Here is a 22,890-nt window from a genome sequence, read left to right as displayed (position 1 = left end):
CTCTTGAAAGTGTGTGTTTTTTCCTCTTCTTCCAGTAACAGTGTGTACGAGATGAAAGATAGTTCCGGGGCTAGTGCACCAGCGCACATCTGACTGAGGCAGGTGTTAGAAATGTAGATGGCTGGCGGAGACTAAAGACAATACAAATTTGAAGTGAAAACGCTACTGGCACGCCTCCTCTGTTCTTAACACGTGAAGCCCCAGGCCGATCAATTATTCATCCTATTGTGCGTGCGCGTGGCATAGTGTTAGTTCTGTAGTCGGAGAGGAGGTGTCTGTTGCACTTAAAGAGTGAGCGCCGCGTCGCTTGGCAGGCCCAGGTCTGTCAGCCTGTCTCGGTCTGTCTCTCTCTGCCTCTGTCTTACACACACACACGCACACACACACACACACACACACACACACACGTAAAAAGCCCTTGTTCTGCCTGAGCCTTTTTAATGATGGGATCAGGGGCGAGAATTGGTGGCTAAAGTGCAGCTCCAGTTATTTGAAAAGAGGAGAAAAGAAAGAGAAACATAGAGCAAGAAGAGTGTGAAAGAGAGAAAGATGGGGTGGGCGAAAAAAGGGGGGAGGAAGGGGAGGGGGGGTGCTTTGTACACTGGGGGTATTTTTCAAAGCAGTGCAGACTTGAAGCCATTGGGAGACTCCTTTGACTTTAATCTTGGCTGCTTCTTTGAAAATTATGACCGAGGACCACGGTTGCTTCATTAAAAGACATGTTCTGTTTCTTGTGTAGTTTCAGCCAGATTTTCTTTTTGTGCATGTGGTGCTGATTTCAGCTTTCCACCCTCGCTGCTTCCAGCAGCCTCCTGAGCACCTTGCCGTGTTAAGGGCCACTCACTTTGGATGTGTGTATGTAAATAGACCAGTGGATGTTAATTGAGCAGACACACTTGATTTCCTTTTGCCTCTTACCTCCTGAAGTACCCACTTCATCTGTGCTGTGTGCTCAACATCATCCTTGTCTACAAGCTATTGTCAGTTGTTACACGGTGATCAGACGTTGTGCCATCTACTTTACATATGTAATGTAACAAATGAGATGGAAATCTTGGACTACGGTTGGTGGGATGGGGCATGATAAGTACAGTGTGTAAAGTCCTGGGTGCATTTGATATTTGGTGCCCTCTCTATTAAAACTGAGCCAAATGTCTGCTGGAGGAAGTTGGAGTAGATGGTGGGTGTATAGCAAAGTACTTGACTTTGACACCAGTGATTGAGGTTTGTGTCCTTGAGGGTCAGGTTATTCTCTAACAGAACTAGTTTGTTGGGCTGCCCCCTCTTAGTTAATTAGTCGACTAAGATTTCTTTAGTCAGTTAGCCACTTTTTATGCTTTTTTTCATGCTGAATGACTTATTTCCAAGAAACTTATGAGCACATCTCTGGTAAACACAAGATTTAAAGTGGAGCTTTTGTGTGATTCTTTGTGGAGAAACTCCAGATTTGTCGATTAAATCAAATATTCGATTAGTCGACAAAATCGTATGAGTGTTAGACTAAGAATTTCTTTGGTCGAGGACAGCCCTACTGGTTTGTACGATGTGTTTTCCGATCTCATCGGCAGTCAGGTGCAAACTGCTGACCAATATCTGTGTGAAGTAGGCTTAAAGGTGCAGTGTGTAGGATTTGGCGGTATCATGCGGCAAGGTTCCAGATTGCAACCAACTGAAACCTCTATCGTTTGCCAAGCGTGTAGGAGAACTACGATGGCCGACTCGAAAACGTGCATGTCCCTATCTAGAGCCAATGTTTGGTATGTCCGTTCTGGGCTACTGTAGAAACATGGCGGCTGGCTCCATGGAGAGGACTTGCTCTGTATGTAGATATAAACGGCTCATTCTAAGGTGACGAAAACACAACAATTCTTATTTTCATGTGATTATACACTAAAGAAAACATACTTATTAACATTATATTCCATTTCTGCCAATGGATTCCCCTAAATGCTACACACTGTTCCTTTAAATGTCGGATTGTCAATTTTGGAAAGTTACAGAAACGGTTGGACACAGCTCCCCCAATTCTGACGTCCTAAAGGTGGGGGGTGTCGGATGGTTTCAACTATCCGACAAGCACTTCTGATGACATATACTGGCCCCTTAACTGGTCAACATGGGGTTAACTGACAATGACTGTGATTTTGTCCTTTGCTTAACCAAGTAGTTTTAGTTGCCTTAAGTCAAACATTCCTTAACCAGAGGGTCGGCAGATCAGAAATCCTGACAACGATTTTAATATCTAGTTATTAGGGCTTTTTAGCTCTCTGGTTTTTGATTTACTAATTAATGTGAGCAATTAAATCCTTAGAAGATATTATATGTGTGCGGTACGCTTTTGCCCAGTGGCCTCATTAATTTCTGTATCAGAAGTTTTGCAAAAGAAGAAATAACATAATTAAAATTGTACAATAATGTAAATTACTTAAACCACCATGCTGTGGCAACAATTATTCACACTTATTCCTGTTGACATCTCCTGTCAAAGAGGATCTGATGAAGGGTACAGAGATTCTTTGGTTAAATGTGTTTTGGAAAAGTTGCTGGCAGAAAACTAAAAATGAGTGTTTACGTGATAGCCAAAGGCAGCAACACTACAAACATAATGACACGTCTTTATCTCTACCAATATGTACTTTACTATTAAACAATTTTAGTTATGAAAAGATTTTAATGCTGTGCGAAGATTATCATCTTACTTGGGCAAAATGATATTATTTATGTTTGTGCAGTCACACCAGCTGGTTGCATCTCAACTGGTTTGTAGCACAACAAAAGGTCACTGCTATCTCTCTCTCTCTCTCTCTCTCTCTCTCTCTCTCTCTCTCTCTCTCTCTCTCTCTCTTCAACACACACACACACACACACACACCATATATGTTGTAGATTTGATCCAGTGGCAGTAGGAAATGAAGGCAGAGAGATGAGACCTGTGTGAAATGCCACACAAGGTACTAATCGATCCCTTGCTGTGTTCACATACTGTGAGTGCACAAATCAGGGCACAGCAAGCTGCCTCTAATGACCTGGACTAGGACACACACACACACACACACACACACACACACACACACACACACACATGGCTGCAACCGCAACCCATAAGATATATGTATGAATAAATGCACACACATAACCTACCTGTACACAGACGCAGTTGTGCCAGCTGTCAGCGGCTGAGCCGGGATCTTTTGCCCTCTGCTCCTTCATCATCCTCTAACCCTTCTCCCCGTCTATCAAGTGTTTTCTCCCTGTGAATATACAGTTCACACAAATGTTGACTGGTAAATGCTTTATGAAGTGCCAGTTGTACAAATCATGCCACTGCAGTTCCCCAAAGCCCTGCCAGCAGGAAGCATCTGTAGGTTGTGATCCTCTGTAAACCGTATGTGTTTTAAACATACTGTACATGCAGTATTCATGCAGTACCGTACTGTGAATGTACACTGTCTGTGTGTCTGTGTGTGTGTGTGTGTGTGTGTGTGTGTGTGTGTGTGTGTGTGTGTGTGTGTGTGTGTGTGTGTGTGTACGTCTCAGACAGAAACTGACAGTTTGTCTGCTTCTTTGTTCAAGCATGCTTGTTTGTTTGTTGTTTGTGTGTGATTATGGACAAATCCTAAAAATAATTTAGCTGTGTAGCCAAAGCCTGATACAGCTTATTCCTTTGTGACATAGACCTCCATTGTTGTCCAAAAACTATTAAAAACACATCAGTGATACACATTGTTGTACTGGGTTACATCTTCTTTCATTACATGAAATGTATTCTTTCATTTATTTTGAGTTGATGCCACATACACCGTACAGCCACCGTAAACACTCACTAGAGCAACTAATGGATACCTGAAAATAGTCCCCAACAAATACACTCTTCACTCCTGTTTGATCAATGAATGGTCTACAGTGAAATCCACAGTGGTCAGCTGTTGTGGAACATTATTAAGACTTATTTCAAAATGATTGTATTTGTGACCAGTTGTCAGTGTTCAGCCGTTTCTCACCAGTGTGATGCAAAAATGTGATACGGAAAATCTGCATCCAAATTTTCTGCATTGACATATATGTACACCGGGTCCGGTGCGAATTATCCGCGTTGCCGTGTTCCATTTTTGTCATTGAGGCCAAATGAGTTTCCCCCTAAATAGTGCCGTGTCCACTCCACACAACAAAAACCTATTCAGAAAGACAATGTCTAAGGGGCTTACGTTAACTACACAATACATAAACCAATCGGACCCCAAATTTGATGCTAACATCAGCTGTTGTGGCTAGTCCCATTCTGCGACCAACATATAACATTATCAAATGCAGCTAACGTTACATTACTGTCTTCCTCGTATCCCAGCTGCTGATCTCAAGCCATATATTGTCCTTTATTTGCTTATTGAGGTAGTAGTATTTGTCGTACATTATTGGGTGTTGAGAAGGGGACGGCCCATTGTTATTCCGAAACACCAATAGTCCGAAAAATGGCTCATTTGACCAAAAAAAAGCCCATTTGTCCGACAGTTCGTTACCCCGAAAACAAAAGCCCATTGTTCCAAAGCCCCAAAAATACACACTCTCCATGTAACTAACAGAAGCTTGTGGCTAATTATTATGCAGAATGACGGCGATCAGTTGGAACAAAGGATTTCATTGGTCAAACATATATTTCAGCAGGCAGAAATCTACTGAAATCAAAGTCCGTCTGAATATTTTTCCCTCTGCACGAATGTTCCGCATGGGTGTGTCAGCATTTATAAGAACTCACAAAATCAGATTATAAATTTCTGTGCAAGTTTTTCAGATGAAAATCCGTGCTCGGTGTGAAAATTATGCTTTAATACAACTTGGATCTTATTTTTGTAGTTTTGGCCATCATTCCTATTGGCTATGATAACATTGTACCCAACAAGTAAATTGCTGAGATATGGCGAAGAGGCTTTGCAAGAAACATGAGCAGTCAGACGGGTTTTAAACAGATGAGAAAATGAAGGTGAATGGTGAAATCATCAACCAAACTGTCTGTTAAGCCCCTTTACCACTGGACAAAAAAAATACTAACACTTGCTTTTGTCTTTAGTGGAAACGGTTTCAATCGGCATTAATTCCTGAGACAAATAACTATTTTATCAGCTCCTGCTCCGATCAGCAGTGATGGAAACATGACAGCCGGGTGATACGCTAATTTTAGCTAATGTGATGCACGTTGAAGTGAATATAAAATAAATAAAATCATCAGGGATTTGGACAACTATTATAATTTATTAACGTACAAAAAATACAATTAATATGCTTTCCTCAAAACCACCAGACTCTTTTGACAGAAACAGTTATTTTACCTCGCTGATGGTCGTAAAACACACTTCATTCCAACTCGACAAAAGTCTTTGTTAGTCTTTCCACTATTCCAACAATCACCAGCTCTGGTTTGAGAGTTTGAAATAGAGGCTGAAAGTAACAGACATAAAAAAGAAGTACCGCCATAACATTTTTATCGTTTACTAACCTGCTCTCTGGCACGTTTGTGACGTTGAACGTGACACACCAGAGAAAAAACAGAAAGGCATACTTGTCTACTGGCAATTTATACATCCATGACTGGCAATGGAAAATGAGTTTATTGACTATTTTTAGTGGGTTTGCTTGAAAAAAACCTGCTTATACACGCTAATTTGGGTGGAAAAAAGATATTAGAAGTTATTTAGTTAATCTGACCGAACTGTTGGCTTGTTTACAACCCGTCTCTGGTGTTTCTTGCCCCATCTCATCCTGTCACCATGTTTCCAGATCTTAGCAATTTACTTGGTAACTACAAAGGTGTCATAATCGATAGAAACAAAGCTATAAAAATAAGACCTGAGTTGTAACGTGTGTTTCTTCATTAGCCATTATCATTACATCAGCTCCTGCAGTAGTGGATTTCATTTTTTCTAACCCAAACTTGAATTTTTTTGATAAACACACATGGACTTCAGGTGTAGAGCTTCTATGATTCCTCAGTTCAATGCGTAAACTTGCTTTTCTCATTTGAAGTCAAGGTCAGGCCTCACATGCAGCTATAGGTATTTTATAAATCTATTCAGTGTTTTATCAAATGGACTCAAAAATTAAAATTTTCACACTACGGTAATAAAAGCCAAACTGTCCTTCTGTACGCGTACATGAAACAAACAAAGAGGCATGCGGGGGCCCTTTGATCAGTCAACCCGTAAACAAACCCTGATGCAGAAGCCCTGCAATTGGGTATGTGCAGATCAAACTGTGTCAAATCATCAACGGGCGAATAATAAGCTCTTGTTCTCTGAAGGGCAGCAGTCACAGCAGCACCATCAATTAGACTCCAGAGTTTGTGTCTTTCTACTGATCGTGAGCCGAGCGAGTCAGACTCTGCTTTGTCTTGTACCATATACCTTCAAACTCGGCTGTTTACATTATTGTGAAGATGATGGAGAAATGAACGCGGATTGTTTTTGAAAAGTGTTGAATTCTGAAGGGGTTAAATCACAAATACTGCCATGTTGATGGGTGGAAGTTGTTTTTTTTAATTACCTGAAGTTTGTAAACCATACCGGGAGGTTCTCGGCGAGACATCTGTGTACGGCGTATATCCAGATATGTCTGTCCTGTCATTGTTTGAATTGTTTATAGTATGTCCCTGATTGTGCGGCCACATAGGTAGAAGCTTCGCAACTGTGGATGAAGTTTGCAACATCTGTTTTTTTCCAGTCTGCTCCTTCTTGTTAGTGCATGCCTCACGCTGTGCACAAGAGTATTACCCTCAAACACGTCTGTCCTCTTTGTTTTGAGCTCTATGGGGACCCCCCTTTGCAAAAAAATAATGTTTTGGAAGGCAAGCCAAACCAATGTGCGGGAGAGAGCATGGAATCAATAGTGTCTTCTTTTCTTACTTGATTTAAATGAGGGCTACCAGCTCTGAAGTTCCTTCTTGCCATGTTCATCTTGAAAGAATGTGCGCTGGTTGCACCGACTCCAAAGCCCAGCACAGTTACCATTGGCATATTAATAATTTAATGCAAATAATCATTGAGTATGCAGTTTGTGTGCGAATTTGAGCTGAAAGACAAAAGTAGAAAGTGGGGCCTCACATTGCGTTGAGGAAAATAAAGTGAGATGTTACACAGGCCTCTTTCTAGCGTCTCTGCGGGTGAATGCTGGAATGAATCCCCTCAAGAGCCGTACCATCTCATCTAGCTTTCTCTGATTTAGATCCTATCAACCCTTCTCATTTCACGCTGCCGTAATACGAGATGTCAAAGTGTAATTTGACAAGGTTTCTCAGAGTAAACAGGCACTGAGTTTCACTCAACGTTTTTAATTGTGCCCTCAAAGTCCGCCTGGCCAGCTGTTAACTCAACCTGGGGTGATTTAAATTTACGGCGAGGATGCGAGCTGGATTAGGTGGTGCTGGCGCTGTATGTATGCTTATGATTGTGTATAGGGGGGGTGGAGGTTCGGAGGGGGTGGGGGGTTGAGGAGGGTGCTACACGTCACACAGACACAGAAATAGATATTATATTAAAGCTTCTCCTCACCATGGTTGCTCTCAGGCTTCAACTCCAGCACCATTCCCTTAGTCCCATTAGATTGTCAATAATTCATGTCAGGGATTTCATGGGATTCAGTAGATACTTTCGCCCGTATTGATGGCAAATTTCTTTTATTTACACGGGGCCTGTAATGAAATAAGAAGCGGCGCATAACTCTGTACTTAGTCTGTAGGCTAATTTCTGAGGGAGAAAACAAGGGATTGGTGGTGGTGGTGTTGTTGTGGAGGGAAAGAGAGCCGATGGGGCTTTGGTTGTGCTAAGGGTCCCAGAGCTGCTTTCCTCAGCCTCCCTGCTTAACGCTCTCATTACAGGTCGCTCTTTTCTTCTTCATCCTTGTCCTTGTCTCTGTGTTTGTGTGGCGGCGGGTGCTGTTGGTTTGTAATTCTACAGTATGCCATGCTATGGAGCAAAACTTTTCTACTTTGGCTTTTTCTACATCCAGATATATTTTAGTAATGTTGTCTCTTGAACAAAAATATGCATATTAGGGGTGGGAATCATCAGAAGCCTCACCATACGATATTATCACAATACTTAAGTCACGATACAATCTTATTGCAATTTTAAACATTTTGCGATATGAGTATTGCGATATGTTACAATTTATTACCTTTTTTCTACTGCAAATTATTCAGTTTGTCAACATCTGTTTTATCTAATAAGATAGTTTTCACTCTGTTCATCTCCGAGTTTTCATTCACACGCCTTGAGGTCAGAGGTCAGAGGTCAAGGGACCCATTTGAAAATGGCATGCCAGTTTTTCCTCGCCATGATTTAGAGTAACTTTGGAGCGTTATTTAGCATTCTTCCAGAAGGTAGTGACATGGTTGGTACCAATCGATACCTGAGTTTTTTTTTGTTTCATATGATACAAGTATCGTTACTCTAACTTTAAGACTGATCCCGCTACAACCTCTGAAAGACAGAATAGTGGCCGGGCCTGCTGGCAGGCCGTCGGATTGGTAAGTGGTTTTAATAGTTTATATAATAAAAGATCGATACTTGACGTCTGTGTATCGATACAATATTGACACACAAAATATCGCGATACTATGCTGTGTCGATTATTTTCCCCCTACCCCTAATGCATATATAGTAATAGTTTGCTTTACCTATGTTTGGCATGGTCGGGTGGATGATTGGGCGTACAAAGCATTCGTCATGCGTCCAATGTGTTTTTACGTTAAGGCTTCTAAAACATTTATTTCAAGAAACTACACTAAACTCTGACTTACTGACAACTAGTAGTGCTTATAGAGCAATGTCTCCATGAGCTGGTACCCATGCGTTGGTACTACAGACATTCCCATCCATAGTGCTTTCACTCTGATCTATGTTGATTGTAGTAATGCACTAAAAACATACATTTGCAAGCAAAAGCAGCAAAGAAGAAGAAGACTGGCAGCTTGTGTAAATAATGACGGTTTTAAAATAGTTTATTTTCTTCAAGAATTTACACAGTTCATTTTGGTGAGAGATGCTGAATGTTTGTTTACAAGGAAACTGCACAGGGCACATTTAAGGTTAAGGAGTGATTGTGGTTTTCGTTAAATATTGAAAAACTCAATGCATGCTGCATGCTAAGACTACATTAACTTTGTCTTTATTCAACCAAGACTGCAATATCTTCCAAAGTAAGCACTTGAAATACAAATGTTAATCATGCTTTAGTTGCCAGGAGTGGATGTTGTAGGAAAACAAATGAAGTACAGCATATTACAGTAATACAACATGAAACTTAATCCAGGTTTGGGTCTTTGTGTCTAATGATTATTTTAACAAGAGGAAATTATCCTCTATTATTATAGTTTTCTAAGCCAAAGATACAACCCAAACATATTCAATTAACAATTATGTAAAAGTTAGAAAAGCAGCATATCCTCACACATATCCCACCAGTGGTCGTGGCATTTTTGCTTGATAAATGACTGAAATTGATTAATATATTATTCTATTTGTTTCAGCTGCATTATGTTGCCAGCAAAACGTGTTCAAATCTGATGCAAATTGCACTGTAGTTGTAGATGGATGTAAGTTTGAGGAGACAGGGTCAATTTTAGTGAGAAAATTCAAGGTCATGCATCAGCTCATGGTTCAATAACTAATCGCATTTCAGTGAAACTTTGCATCACCAAAATCTCAGTTTATGGGGAACAGCCTTAGTTATAGATGTACTGTATCATTTTACAATCATTGTTTCAGTTTTAGTTTCGAAGTGAGGATTTCCTCATCCGATTGAGAACAATGTAATCCTCCAGTTGATTACAACCTGAAAACTCGCCATATTATGAGGTTTTCACGTGGCAACAGCAGCATTATGGGCTCATGAACCGGGCTCAGTCCTGAACGAGATGTTATACAAGTGTAGTATATGTGAAAACGGCCCTTTCATTGAGTCTTCCTGTAGGTATAAAGTGCTCTGTGTTTTGCACCTTTCCACAACACTAAGTACAAAATAATGAAAATGCAAATGTATAAGCCCTCGTAAGTCCGAATGATCAAAAGGTGCTCTAACCACCAAGCACGAAAACAGTCATAAAGTGGTTTCATCACCTGCTATAACAATCAATTAAAATACAATATGCAAAGAAAGTGTGTGTGTGTGTGTACGTGTGTGTGTGTGTATGTGCTTGCCACGATAGTGTGGAATGAATCAGCGAGTGCCCGTGGACATTGTCATATGGACATATTAGCAGCAGCACTGGATTCCTTAGTGTTTTATGTGTATAATTTCCCCCTGATAGTGGTGGTTATGGTGTTTTGTGTGTGTGTGTATCTATGTGTATGTGTGTGTGTGTGTGTGTGTGTGTGTGTGTGTGAGTGAGAGAGAAATAGAAGGAGAATGAGAGAGCTGGAGAGGTGATGTGGAAGGATGAGGGAGGCTGAGACAGGAGAGCTGCCCCCAGTAATGAGGCCCTTTTATGGGCTTTAATTTGTCCCGCTCCCCCGGGAGACTGATGGATGGCTCTCTTTATGCTCACTCTCTTTCTTTCCCCCATCTGTGATACAGAGGATTTATTTATACCCTGATATTACCTCTCTAACAAGTGCTGCCTTGCCATTACGGCAGCCTGACTCTTCCTGCACAGACATACAGACAGATAGGTAGATAGCTGGGTCGAAAGATACAGCATTACGTGAGGTTTTTTTCAGTGTGTGAAAGAACTGTAGTATGCACTGTATGTGTTTGTGTCTTTGGATGTCTGTAGGCTCGCCTTGCTGTCTGTGTACGACTCTTCGCCTATTCTTTTTTTTTTTTTTTTCCCAGTGTATTTGTTTTCTTTTCTCTGCGAGTGGGTGCAGGGGAAAAAACAAAACATTTTTGCCCCTGGGCAATTCATTGCAAATTCTGGCTGACTCCTGTTCGGTTTGACTCTAGGGAAATGAAATTTAAAAACTAACTTAAAAGTTTACCACCAGTTGGCAGTTTTGGCAAGTGATAAAAATGACCAGTCGGAGAGGCAGATTTAGGTTGACAGGCGCGCGGAGGGATGAAAATAGCACGCTGCATACGTTTACCTTGGCTGTTTCAAAGGCCCGGGCACCACGCTGGCAGGGCTGCCGATGCCCATGTTCATCCATTCATCCGCAGCTCAGGGGCTTGTCACCACAGAAGCTTCAAGGGAGAGTTTCAAGTCATAGCAGTCATTCTGCATCAACAAACAATGTACCAACATACACATATGCATATGCACAATATATATGGTTTGTTTTGATTGATCACTCAGATGCTCACCAACATTCACCAGTGGAAAACACAATGGTTATACATAAAGTTACACAGTTAACTCTATCAATTGATGCATTAAGGCCTTAAAGGTGAAATCTGTGATGTAAATAAACACTATAGTTTTTATTTGATGAATTTATTTGGATCAATACCGGACAAATATGTTGTTAATGTTTTCTGATAAAAGGTTAGTTAGCAGTGCCTGTGAATGCTTGTCTATGTTTTCTAGGGCTCAACAATTATTTTCATTATTGATTAATCTGTCAGTTATTTTCTTGATTAGTTGATTAATCATTAGGTCTGTCAAACATCAGCAAACAGTTGTTGGTGAATGTTTTTAACAATGAATCAGTTTTCAAAATAGTTGCAGATTCATTTTTGATTAATCGAGTAATCATATTAGCTCTAATATTTATAATGATTATCAGTTGAAAGATTCACCAAACACCTGTCTGAGGGTCACTCTGTTGATTTTTCGCCATTGACGCAAACTCTCTAATCAAATATGTGATATACTACTACTAGTAATAAGTAGTTCCAGCAGTTTCATAATCACTTCTTCCATATATCATCCTGTCATATCTCCACATGCTGTCCAGTGTTCTACTTGTAGCTACCATTGAGCACACGGAGGTCATGTACCCAGTAATATTTCTTGGAATTAGGTTGGTGACATGACATCAAAAGGAGTAAACATTTTCTACTTTTCCACACATACTACACGTGTTTTTTTAAGGCCAATTCTGAGATTTGTCAGACATTGTTAGACATTTTGTCTAAATATCTTAAATTGTGACTATTAGGCAGAAATACCTTTTACTGTTGTACTCAAGATCGGTCTTGGTCTCAAGACCCCTTTTTGAATGTCTCGGCCTCGTCTTAGAATCGATTCATCCAGTCTTGTCTTGATCTAAGACCAACAGGACTCAGGAATTTATTTCAAGACCACAAAATATCACTTAATTTGTATAGATATATGGCAATAAATGAGGTGAATGAAAAGGACTTTTCATTTGTTATCTGTGGGTGTGGGAACGTGGATCTTTCAGATCAATTTAAGGAGTGCTAATGGTTTGCATGTTCTACATTTTATTATAAGTGTGTCATGCAGAATGGGACTCGCACTGGTCTGGTCTTGACTCAACCCCTTAAAGTCTTGGTCTTGTCTCGGTCTCGATATACAGACTCTGGTCTGACTTGGACTCGGTTTAGTTGGTCTTGACTACAACACATATTATACCTGTACCAGCCATAATGTAGGCAGATATGATGGAAAAGTTAAATAAATTAATAAAATGTTAAATTTTCTGATTTTTTTCAAGGATAGTTTTTCCTTTTTTTAGTCTAGTCTGATAATTTCTTAGCTTTGGTTGTATTAGGGGGATTTAGACATACATCATGACCTCAGTACTTCTAAAATCCTGCATGGCCCTGGTCCTATCTCTAACATGAGGCAGTCCATACAAACATTTGCCGCTCTATATGCTTACACCAATGCTGAAATCTGCATTATCACTGCACTTCTTCCTGCTTTCAGCAATACAACTGCCTCCACCTCCTCAGACCCCTCCTGAATCAGCATTTAGGTGTAGGTGATTATTTGTGTTAAATATGTGTTCATGTTTATCAGATGTTGTGTATCTCAGGCTCTGCCGGGTGGGTTCGTGAGTTCAGAGGCAGTCGGTGTCAAACTTGTTCAGCATCACGTGAGCCAAACTAACATGTGTATGTAATAAATGGTTAAAACCTAAATGAGGGTCCTCGCTGAAATTATGGTTCCTTAGATCATGTATGCAAAACACACTTTGTTACACTTACGTTTACATATTTTCAAAATAATTTGATTCACCTGTTTGATCCTTGCTCTGACAATTTAGTCTTGTTCTAACAGTAGATTGTGAATAAAGAATAGCCACTGGCCATCTACACTATTTTATCACTCCATAACCCTATTCTTTTCCGTCTCAGCTCAGTTTCCTTGAAGATGAATCGCTTTTTACCTGTTTCTATCCGTCTTCCATTCATCCCGCCTCCCTTCGACTCCCATAAATGAAACGGCAACACAGGAGAAGAAAAAGAAGAAGAGCGCTGAGAGTAAACACAACAAAAAATATTGGTTTGCTTTCTTTCTGCTCGCTCTACCCCTCTGGATATGTGATCACTAACATCTATTGCATGTATTGAGGGCTGGGCGATGGTTTGGCACGTACGTTGTCAAATCACACCTCTGAGTAACTCTCAGCACACTTAGCTCAAGGCCCCTCCAGCTTACATAATCCTCTGATCTGCCTGCTGCTGGAGCAGGGCCAGCTGAGGATTGACAAACACGCTGAGCTAGAAATGAGACACGCCATGCTGTCTTACAGGGCTGAGAGAGACATTGTGCGTGGAAACCCTGTCTACACGGATGCCTATTCTCAACAGAAATCCCACAGCATCACGAGGTCAGACAAAAAGAGCATCAAACTTGTCCTTCCTCACGTCCTGGACTCTTTTATTTTCTTCAATCCTTAACACACCTCCCCTTAAGGATACATTTCCTTTAATAAAAGAAGGCAGGGTGGTCCTCCTTTTCACACTTCACCTTTCTCACCCACATATCTTGTATTTCCATCCTTCCCGCGACCCTCCACCCGTATGGCTGGTGAGGAGGGAAGCCCACTTGCGGTGCCCCCTTTGGCAGTTCTTTTCAACTTCACAGTGTCCCGTGGTTGAGCTTGGATCCGCTACAGAAAGCCATCTGCCCACTGTGATCGCTCGCTAAAGTGTCTTAATTAAGCCTCATTGCCTTTGTGTTGCATGCCCCCTTTCAAATGGACCTCAGAAAACGCCCAGTGAACATCGCCACGTGAAAGAGGAAGGGAAGAGAGAGCTGGACTTGTAATATTTACACACCGAGCCATGTGATGTATGTCAGTGAGTCGTGTCACATAATCTGACAGATATTGTCATTCTATGAAATGGCTGTGCTGTAGGGATTTTGTTTTTGTTCGGCGGCTCACAGGAGAGTGTAGGCCTCACTGATCTGCTATCATTTGCATGTTGAACACACCCATGAGCTCCTTGATGTTGACGGGAAACACTGGCTCGGCGATGTGCCACAGCTGCAAGGTCCGGAGAGCCAAAGTTACCCCACACACAAACACACACACACATGTACACAGTCACACACTAACACACATACCAAGGGAGCTTCTGTCATCCTGTGTCCTGTTCCATGTCTTCATTTTGGGGCTGCTGATGAGACGTGTTGTGTCAGGGATACTCTCAGGACCTTCAGATATGTCAGTGGTTGTTCAGCCTTCATCACCTTTTGATCCACAGGAAAAGGACTGTTGTCGTACTACAACACTCGCTCTCAGCTGGTACAGTCCACCTTTTTTTTTTTTAGCTGATTTCCTTCTAGGCTGCCATTGGTTTCAGTTTACATCTATAGAAAAGTCAACTTGCAGTTACCAGCTTGAGACCAACTTATTCATACAGGTGTTATATCTACATGGAGTGTGGTAATGAAAGTGATAATGATCAGGATGTTTTAGTCCAGTATCCCTAGAGATATCATCAACTGTGTTGGACATTTTCACACCTCACGATTTATATCCAGTGCCAACATTTAGTCAAAATGCAAGAAGCGGCGTGTCCGATGTGTAGTGAGCCAGAAAGTGTGGAAGTCAGGCTGGTGGATGAGTGGAGGCTGTTCTCCTACAACGTTCGTAGCTATACCTACGGAAAGTAATGCAGTTATTTTAACCCAAACAACAACCTCTTCCTAAAGCTAACTAAGTAGTTTTTTTTTTTGCCTAAACCTAACTAAGTTGTTTCCTGTGAAGAGCGGAAATTGACACACGTTGCTGGACATTCGTAGGAAAACACACGAAAAATGAGGAATAACTTTTCGTAAGATATCATACGAATCGCTGTATGAGGATACGTTGATGAGTGTGTAGCACATCTGACTTTCATGCAGGAGACCGGACTTTGTGCCCTGTCACAGATATGCAATTAATGCCTTTTATATTATTAGTAACCATGGTGTTTCCCAAAGTGTTTTAGTTGCTTAACTCTAACCATACCTTAACCATAGTGACCACCAAGTGAGAATTTTAAAAACCATGCTATTAGTCTTAAAAACATGTTGTCGTTGAACGTAATCCGAAGTTTTGCAGAATTGTCCAATATCGTCATTCTTTTAATTAGGTTTGTGATTTTTTACAATTTTCAGAGAGATGACTGCCAAACATCTTGCATTCGCACATAATCAACCAATAATGCCAATTTGGTTCCATCTTGCATTATAAAGGTTGCAGGTCAACAGACAACTCTCATGTCTCAAACACCTGAACTCACAAAGAAAGGCTTTTCAAAGCAGTTCCTACTCTCCGCTGCATTGCTGCTCTTTGAAAAATAAAGTTAATCTGATATTTGCAGTGAGATTGTCTAGCTCAAGCAGGTTTTAAGTCTCTAAATTGTGATTTTTCAACTTACCAAAGAAATGGAAACCAACAGCTAGAGTAAAACTTACACTGTATGCTTTTGAAAATAGTTTGCAATAATGTAAAGTATGCAGGTTTTGTTGTAATGGGATAAAAGATGATTTCAAATTTGATTCAAAGCTTGATTTCAAAAAGTCCTCTAACTACTTGTACAGAAAGTAAATATAAATCCAGCTAAAAACTACTATTTCTGCGTCACACCTTCCTGAAAACAGATGCACTGGTATCATCTTGTTTCTATTGTCTGAAGGCCTGATTGATCCCTCATTTGTCACAGTCACAGACAAAAAATCCAAAAGTACCTCAACTGCTCTTTTTTTCCACTTCCTCCCCCTTTTCTTTTCTTCGCAGTCTTTCTTTCACCATCCATTACAAGTGTGTGACAGCTACCAGACGGGTTGAGAGGGGAGAACAATGTGTTGTGACCCTCAGTACTGCCCTCCAGCTCAGCGCCTGGTTCCAACTCCTTCTCCCAGCAGGCCGTGGGGGGCCGGGCCGCCGCCCTTCTACCCGCCTCCCTCTCCACCCCTCCACCACCTCCAGAATCAATCGCTCTGCGACACCATACAAACGATCCACTGAAGTCCATGCATCACAGTACAATGCACCACCAACAATGGCCAGCCATGTGGTTCAGGACTGAGAGAGAGAACAAGATGGACAGTTATTACGGGTAAATATGAAATATGAAATGGAAGGAAGGAAAGTGAAAAGAGAGCGACATGGAAGCAGAAAAAGGAGAATAAAAACAGAAATAGAAACATTGTGCGCATTTTAGGGCTTAACGATTTGAGTAGAGTGTCTAATTGTGATGTTTTTTTTATTGTGATCAGGAATCAAATTGTGATTATTTTCTACAAAATGATGGTCTACTTTTTTTTCTATATTTGTATCACGCATGTCCGGCATCTTATATTGTTTGTACATGAATAGAATCAGATAAAATAAAGCAGTTGCTTGTTTTTGAGGTCATCCAGGGTCCAAACAAGTCACATAGAGAGAAGTCAACTTCTAAGTGAACTTGCCTAGTTTTCTATAAAACTTACCAACATAGCTCACAATTATTAAGATATTGCATTAGCGGTAGCCTATACTTAACATTACATATACACTATTCACAGTATGCAATCATTACATTAAAAAAAAAGAAAAAATAATAAAGAATAAACCCAGACAGGGGCTTTGTGTCGGGGTCCACCCGCATCACCCTGAAGGGGTTTATTTCATAACAATGACCCGCTAGCTGTACATTATCCCCCTTATTACACGGCTACTCAATAATTTGACTCAAAAATGGTCCGCCAGAGTCCAACATCAGAACTGCGCCCATAGCAACAGTCTGTTATACATAGCAACGGTCTGCTATAAAGAAATAACAGACCGTAGAACACTGTGATTGACCAATCAGAATCGAGTATTCAACAAAGCCGTGTAATAATAATTGATAACCCTTATATAGTTGACAAATAGCTGGTTTTGTAGTGTGTTATGTGTATATTGTTGTTCTATGACATTTTGTACAATATTCAATACTTAATGATACCAGTGGTACACAAGTACACTTACTGAAGTACAGTACCTAAGTACAATTTTGAGGTACTTCCATTTTATGCTAGACTTTATACCCCGACTCCACTACATATAGGGAAATATTGTATTTTTTACTCCACCATATTTATCTGACAGATATGGTCATTAGTTACTTCAGATTTTACACAGACAACCTATAAGAATTAAACTGCCTAACAGTATATAAAGAAGTTAAAACGAGTGCCACCCTGACCAGCTACATCATTAGGATGCTGCTTACATGTTATTAGTAATAATAATATAATAAGATTATTTACAACAACATTGACAGGGATATTCTGCTCCCTAACGATACTTAAACTATGTTTTGTACTTAAACTCAAATGTAACATCAAGAATTTTCTGTTTTCCACGGGTTGGACTGTGCTGGACTACTTCTTGGCGGGGAGCAGTAACTCCCTGGAGTCTCCGCTGGTGGCCTGACAGGCTAGCTGTTTCTCCCTGGTTCCAGTCTTTGTGCTAAGCCAAGCAAACCGACTGCTGGCTGTAGCTCTACAACGTATCCTCATACAACGGTTTGTATGATATCTTTATATCTTCTTCAGTTATTTTTCTTTTTTTTGTGTTTTTCCTACGAATGTCCAGCAACACAAGCAATCAGTGCGCCTGCAGAAGCCCCTGCAGTGCAGAACCTGTTTAGGCAACAAAACTACTTGGTTAGGTTCAGGAAAAGATTGTGCTTTGGGTTCAAATAAGTATGTTGGTTATGTTACTTTGTTAAGTACGGAAGTTACGTCACAAAAGAAAGGTAAAATAAGTCAACATTGACTTGTTTTCACATGAGACACAAGCAGCGGTCTCCTGGGTCAAAGTCTCGAGTTTGTTTGAGCCGTCCATCCACACCGACCTCCTCTCTACGTGGACTTTGTCGCTCTTCATGCTATATCACCTGACTGCTTAGAGGCAGCGAATTACTCTTTGTAGGTATAAGTACCAACAGTGAATGAGAACAGCCTGAGCTTTATATTTAATGGGCAAAATTTAAAAACAAAATCTTCTCATCTAACTCCCCACTAGAAAGTGAATATCCGTATTTCCCCAAAATGTTGATCTAGTAAATTCAGCTGCAACCTTTCACCTGCTACAGCTTGTTCAAACACTGCTTATTGTGGTAAAAGTACCATTAAAATCGTGGCTCTTGTCATTTTTAAAACGATTAATCATTCAACCAAAGCGCACGTGTAGAACAAGTGCAAATTTGTCCGGGCTTTAATTACATCCTGGTAGATTCAGTGAGCATCTGAGGTCCTCTGTGGTCAGCCACTGCTATTGTTTACTTCAAGTGTTGTATCACTCTGACTCCCAGAGGTCCCTTGGGAGCCCAGTGCCCTCCCTCAAACCTCCCCCCACACACACACACACACACTAACACGCACACACCAACACACACACAGCCTACTATGGCAAAATTGTGTTAATTTACCCAGCCAGTAGTATTAACCATATTATATCAAATAACTGCCACAGACAATTGGGCAGCCAGCTCCGTGACTTCATTTTAATTGATTTTCTTACATGCTCTCAGCCGCGGATGATTTGGTTTCCCTCTGACACTATGTTTATTAAAGGCATATTGCATAAAGGAATAAATAGATATTGTTGGTTGGATTTATATGAGCTTTGAGGGAATGCAGAGGTTCGCCCCTTGTTTTAATATAAGCCCCAGTTTATATGTTTAGTTTGATTAAAGTCAATATGTTTGTTTAACCTCCGGGCCAAAGGGACACCTTAGTGTGTGTATGTGACGGTGTGTGTTTGTGATGGAGAAAGTGAGGGGAAATGGAGAGATGTTTACATTTATCCCAACCTGTCCATCACAGCGATAACGCTCAGCTACCTGGGCGAGCGGACTTCATTGGAATATGTAACGCTGCGAATGAATAGAGCCACTGTTAGTTGGCCAGAAACCGTTTTTATTTTCCGTCCTTTCTTCAAGTGGAATGGCTGCGAGGAGACCCCAGGACCATTTCATCTTGAACATCCTTTACCAGCTGTCTCAGTCTTAAAGGCATGCTGTTCAGCCCACAGAAAATCCCACTAATCATCTTTTTGTGTTTGAGGGCACAATATGCTGAAACAGGCAGGGTGCACACACACACACATACATACACGTAAACACACACACACATACATGCACACACACACATGCAGACACTGCCAGCCTGCTGCTCTCTTGTCCCCATGCCCTGAGGGGGAGAGAAAGAGGGAGAGGAGAGAGGGGGGTTCAGTATAATCACTTGTTAGAGGTCTGGCTCCGTCCCCCCACTCAACCTCCTAACTCCTCCTCCAACCGTTCTGTCCATCCACCAATCTGTACAGTATCTCTTTCTCTGTTTACCCCGCCACTTCTTCCTGTATGTCTGCTCCTCTTCCTCCTCTGTCTTTTTAAACGCCTGTTTTTCTTGCTGACTTTCTGCAACTTTCTGCCTCGGGAACTTCATCTTTACAGTTCGGCAGTAACACTTTATGTATAATAGGAACAATTAGGTGTTAGTAATCAGATATGAAAGAGTTTCAGTGACATGTTTGTGTTATATTACTGAAAGAAAGCATTATCTTAATCAAGGTATAGTAATCAAAGTTTGAAGGACCAATAAACTAAATTAAAAACAATTTAAAAAAACAAAATATAGTGATAAGCTGAATATGTCAGCTTTAAGATATGTGTGATAATCGCCACTTCTGTTCGTGGGTTTTAAAAATAATACAGTCTGAAGAACAGAGTTCTAAAGAGGTAAAATGTCTGTGGTATCAGTCTGAAAAACTGCATAATTATTTAAAGTGGTTGGAGAACGTGCAACGGTTGCAGGTCAAATCTCAGACAGGATTGAATTACTATTTAAATATACTGTCGCTAAAAAGCAAAAGAATGACCACCAATCCAACCACACAATTTAATGATAACTGAATGCTTCACAATACATAAGATGGCATATACAGCAGGGTCATATGTGCTCCTTAAAATTCATATATTGTTTGGTTAGTTGATACTTTGTCCAATAGGATACGTTATATATCTGAAAAAAAATGTATAGGTTTTGCTAAATGTAAATGATTACATTGGCATGTGCCCCTTGGCTGTGAAGTGATCACTGTTTCAAGGCAACTATGAATATTTTGCTTGTTAGATAAATTAAACGGTTATATATACCATCTGACTAATAGATTAAGTTGCTTTGTAACAATTTAAAAAACTACAATTGCTGTGTGATGAAATATTTTCATATTCTACTGTCAATTTTCCATTTGATTCCATTGTCCATTATATTTTTCCACTTTATTTATTTTTTTAAATCTACATTGAACCTAACATTACATTTTGGATCATTAAAGTTATTGTGAGGAACTTTTAACGAGTTATGAAACTCAATTTCATAACCAGAACCAGGACACACTACCGCTTATGTCCACAGGGACTGCCAAAATCAACACAAAATTTAAGTTCCTCATAGTAGCTTTACGTTATCTAAATATAGGTTTATAATATGACATGCTTATACTAATGTTTTTAAAAGATAGAGTCACTGTCCTGACAGTTTTAATGTCTTTACACAGTAACATCAACTGTCCAACTATTCTGACATCAGGAGGAGGCCATATAAAGTCCAACCCACCTGGTGATGAAGTCTGAGATAGGCTGCTGTCTAACTGTGGTGAGTCTTTTTTTTTTTCATCCATGGTAAGAATATGTTAACTATAGTTTGATGAATTGTCAAGGCAAAAACAAATCTCTTCATGAATTAAAAAAATCATCAAAGGTTGGCAACCCTGTAGATAATGATACAATGTAGGTTTATATTTGATAGAACGTTATAATAAATCTAAACCCATTAATTAACCGTGATTTCTAAGATTTTGTAATTGGCTTATAAGTGTATGTAACAGAAACAGAAGTAGATAATATTTAATTTGTCTGTAATGCTTACAGAATTTGCATAATTAAAAGAATAACTTCAACATCAATTCAGTGCTTTGAACAGCTCAGTGCTGAATAAGCCCAAAAGTCTCCCACACTGTTTAATAAGAATACAAAGTAAGAGAAGGAGTTTTTGTCTCATTGTATGACGTGCACCACTAGTAAACAAGACCATTTGTCAGACCATCTAAATCCTGTATCTCTGCACCTCGTTCTGTCCTGTAGTTTAATACTTACACAGGGAGTCTAAGTCATGTGAACAATAAGCCCTTTGTCTAATTTCCCCACTCAATGACTTTATGAGTGAACAGCTAATGCATCATTCTTCTCGTTGACTAATGTCCTGGTTCATTTTGTCCTTTCCGCTTTGCCGTCGCCCGCCGTGCAACACTGATTAATGCCATCACAGCAAATTAGATAGCCAAGGAGCAACATGTTTATCATTTCCAAGCATTAAGAAAAGTACTTTCTTGCTTCATTTCCTTCAGTGCATTCAAAGCAGTGGGCACATCAAGGTGATGTATGTATGTGCAGCATAGAGGGGGAAATATTAATTGGAATATAGCCAGAGATGTGGCCTTTCTTCTAAAGGTTGTGAGACAGAGGACAAGAGCTGAGTGTAAGGCACCTCCACGTAATGATGTCATTCTTTACCGTGCACACACACAGTGAAACTGACTGTTTTTCAGTCCTTTAAAGTCCTCTAATGCTGAGAATTGTTTCTGAATATTGTTGCCCTCTACAGCAACAAGAGGGGATTTAAATGACATTGAAACAATGATGGCTGAATATTCAGTCGCGTAGCAAACTTATATTATTGTTGTACACACATGGCAAGCACAACTTATTTTGTGCAACAATTTTACAATTAGCAAAATAGAGTTGCTGGTTAAAGCCGTAGTGCAACTTCTATGTAGTACGGAGCCCTTTTTTTCAAGTGCTATACAGTACGTTACATGGATGCTGGGTATACTAACGCTACAACCTGACTTTTCTTCACTTCCCTGGAGTCAACACAAGCGGATAGCCAACTGGAAGTAGAATCGAACTAGTGTGCATTTCACCGGAGTGACAATGAGTAAGTCGCGACTTTGGTGTGTTTTTTCCCCCGTGAGTAAGACTGTATTTCCCCGGTGCGGACTTGATACTAACATATAACACTAATAACGTTACCGCCAGCAAAATATCTCCGCTAATTAAATCCATGCTGTGCTTTGCAACAGCAGTGGTTATGTGAAAGCAAGTAACGAATACACCTGTTTGGAAATGACCTCCACTAAGTGTATTTCACCAATGTTTGTGAACGCGACTAACCACGACCTGGGTGTGTTTTACAGGAGCGGATTTAGTGATTTGGGGTTCCAAGCAAACATCGTCTTGCTTTACTTTTCACACTCTCTCTTGTGTTGTATTATTGTTGGTATTGGCAGTGGTAAAAGAAGTACCCCAAAACTTTTTAAAAGTATATCCAAAACTATTAACCATTAATAGTAAAACTATTAATACCGCACAGTAAAAGACCTACATTAGAATATTTCTATTTCAAATGAAGAGTGAAAGAGAGGCATTATTAGCACAACGTACTTACATTTACTTAACATCTGTTCA

At 40.3% G+C, this 22,890-nt stretch overlaps 3 long non-coding RNA genes across 4 annotated transcripts in view; 2 read left to right on the top strand and 1 right to left on the bottom strand.

The window, feature by feature from the left end:
- LOC141764322 (uncharacterized) overlaps positions 1 to 17,881 on the top strand; it is a 145,922-nt gene extending 128,041 nt beyond the window's left edge. For both annotated transcript variants that reach the window (XR_012593253.1, XR_012593252.1), the window contains 2 exons: positions 16,128 to 16,449; positions 17,759 to 17,881. This is a non-coding gene — a long non-coding RNA (uncharacterized LOC141764322). The remainder of the gene's footprint in view (positions 1 to 16,127; positions 16,450 to 17,758) is intronic.
- The window catches only part of LOC141764321 (uncharacterized), a 254,565-nt gene that overhangs the window by 176,141 nt on the left and 55,534 nt on the right, over positions 1 to 22,890 (bottom strand). The gene's annotated exons all lie outside the window — the stretch shown is intronic.
- Positions 20,934 to 22,890, top strand: part of LOC141764324 (uncharacterized) — a 63,819-nt gene continuing 61,862 nt past the window's right edge. Inside the window, exon 1 of the long non-coding RNA XR_012593254.1 lies at positions 20,934 to 21,019. This is a non-coding gene — a long non-coding RNA (uncharacterized LOC141764324). The remainder of the gene's footprint in view (positions 21,020 to 22,890) is intronic.

This window comes from Sebastes fasciatus, chromosome 3, assembly GCF_043250625.1.
Source record: "Sebastes fasciatus isolate fSebFas1 chromosome 3, fSebFas1.pri, whole genome shotgun sequence".
Lineage (NCBI taxonomy): Eukaryota > Metazoa > Chordata > Actinopteri > Perciformes > Sebastidae > Sebastes > Sebastes fasciatus.
Note: the sequence above shows the minus strand (reverse complement) of the source record. Positions and strands in the feature narration are given on the sequence as shown.